General features: G+C 36.2%; 1 pseudogene; it reads left to right on the top strand.

Moving 5' to 3' along the window:
- The first annotated feature begins 245 nt into the window (after nt 1-245).
- Nucleotides 246-1,804, top strand: LOC111879704 (B-box zinc finger protein 21-like; annotated as a pseudogene).
- The last annotated feature ends 703 nt before the right edge of the window (nt 1,805-2,507 follow it).

Raw genomic sequence — 2,507 nt, 5'->3', positions numbered from 1 at the left:
GAATAAATCCAAAGTCGATACTACTTGTTTAATTATAATTTTGTAGTGTATAATATTCAAATAAGACAACGAACACACTTTATATATGCATAAAAATAATATAAAAAAAGGTTGATCTTTTAACCTAATTTCAGTTAGAAATCCAATTTCACACTTTAATTAATAAATAAGTTGAAATTATTGTATATGTGTTATTCAATTTTAAACATAAAAACTCCAGAGTGTTACTATGACTTTTGGTTTGGTTCCACCTCACTCCCCATTTTATTGGTTTAAGCATTCATTCTCATCGCCTTTCCATTTTTATATTATTATTACTGCCGTAACACCCATCACCCTTCCTAATTATAGCATCCCCCTCCTCTTTACATTCCGAGTTTCAACCTCTTCCACTCCCACTCCCACCACCACCACCATCGCCGCCACCTTCCATCTCCCTCCTCTTTTATCAAACTCCATTTATGAAGATCCAGTGTGACGTCTGTAACGAAAACGAGGCGTCGGTGTATTGCTCCGCCGACGAGGCTGCCCTCTGCGCAGCCTGTGACCACCGCGTGCATCACGCCAACAAACTCGCCGGAAAACACCCACGATTCTCCCTCCTCCACCCTTCCCCTAAAGATTCGCCGCTCTGCGATATCTGTCAGGAGAAAAAAGCTTTCTTGTTTTGTCAACAAGATAGAGCTATCCTCTGTAAAGACTGTGATGTTGCGATTCATAAAGTCAACCAACACACACAAAACCACAACCGGTTTTTACTCACCGGCGTTAAGCTATCTCCGACTGCTTCTCTTTATTCGTCATCAACTCCTCCGGCGGTGATACCCACTACCAAAAACGGTGTCGTTCCCGACCAACTTCCGGAACCACTTCCTTCTCCGATCATGAACCAGACTACTTTTAAAACTCCAAACTGCCACCATGAATCAAACGGGTCGGGTAACGGTTCCACGACGAGTAGTATATCGGAGTACTTGATTGAGATGCTACCCGGTTGGCATGTCGAAGATTTTCTTGACGCTCCTTCAAACTTCTCAAAGGTCTATAATTTTTACTTTATTTTTTTTGGTTTTAATCTGAAGAGTTTCTTGTTAACTAGATTCGAAATAATTACAGGTTGTTGACAACGATCCGTCGCTTATGTGGGGTGGTGATCTACTAGAAGGAAGCTTGAATAGTGGTTTCTCGCCGGAATCAATGGGGATGTGGGTTCCACAAGCACCACCACCGGCAGCTCCACCACCTCCGCCGCCGCAGTCGAGGTATGCTCATCTGGGTCAACGATTCGAACCCAGTTCAATGATGGGATTTGGAGATCAAACAATCAACGGATCATCACTTATATTTGCTCCAAATAGTTACATCAATCATAATAAGATCACAAACTCCACAAAATCAACAAGAAAAAGGACACCCGACAATGGAAATTGCTTCACCGTGCCTCAGATCAGTCCTCCGACAACGACCTCCAAGAGATCAAGAACACTTTGGCATTAAAAAACCAATCAAGATTTCTTTTTTCTCTATCTTTTTTTTTTCTTTTTCTTTTATGTTTCTTTCTTGTTATTATGTTTAGGTTGCTGTTAGATTTTGAGACTCTTTCTTTCAAATCAAATGGGTTTTGGTTCTTCGATCATTTGGCTTCTTCTTTTGAGCAAAAGAATACAAAAATCAAGCTGCTTCTGCACTTTAATCTTGCTTGATTGGAGTAATCAAGATTAACAAATCCTAATCAATGTTTAATTAAATTTGTATTTTATATTCAATAATGTAATGCGAATGGACCAAGATTGTTTATACTTTACGTAGTTTCTAGATAATTTTTTGCATTATTTTCATATAAATATACTAAATTTACTTGTTTTTTTATTACCAAATATAGTAATTTAATAATTGTTGTAGGAGATACTCAATCTATTGAAACTACGTTTATTGAGCCTTTTTGTCAAGGCAAAACGACTTGCACTAAAATCCAAATCTCCATAAAATTTTTTTTTCTTTTTTCTCTGTTTCGTGGTAAGAATAATATCAAATTTCGGAATCCAATCAAATTGATCGAAATCAATTAATTTGGTGATATTTGAATTAGAGTATTTTTATTTTTAATTTGGTTGGAAATTTTGTAACAAATTTGGACGGCTGGTTTCTTGGGTTTGACCAGAAACTAAACTAAAACAAACGTATCAAAGATGATTGTGACTTGTGATTGCCACGAGTTGAAATTATCCGAACAAGAAAATACATAAATCTTGTAGATTAAAACCGACGTTATTAGGTTTTCATACACTCTAACGATTATTAGGTGAAAGAGAAGTAATATTTGAAGAAACTGTTGCAAAAGATGCTTTGTTTATTTCTCGTAATTTGTCACATTAGTCAACACAAACACACATCTATATAGATCTATATAGGTACGTCGGTAACTTGAATTAAAGAAAACGGTTTTATATTTTATATGAAAATATCTTCTAAAAATATTTGCCGTTTATCTCATTTTATATATTTTA

This window comes from Lactuca sativa, chromosome 5 (genome assembly GCF_002870075.4).
Source record: "Lactuca sativa cultivar Salinas chromosome 5, Lsat_Salinas_v11, whole genome shotgun sequence".
Taxonomy (NCBI): Eukaryota; Viridiplantae; Streptophyta; class Magnoliopsida; order Asterales; family Asteraceae; genus Lactuca; species Lactuca sativa.
This window is presented reverse-complemented; position numbering and strand designations above follow the sequence as displayed.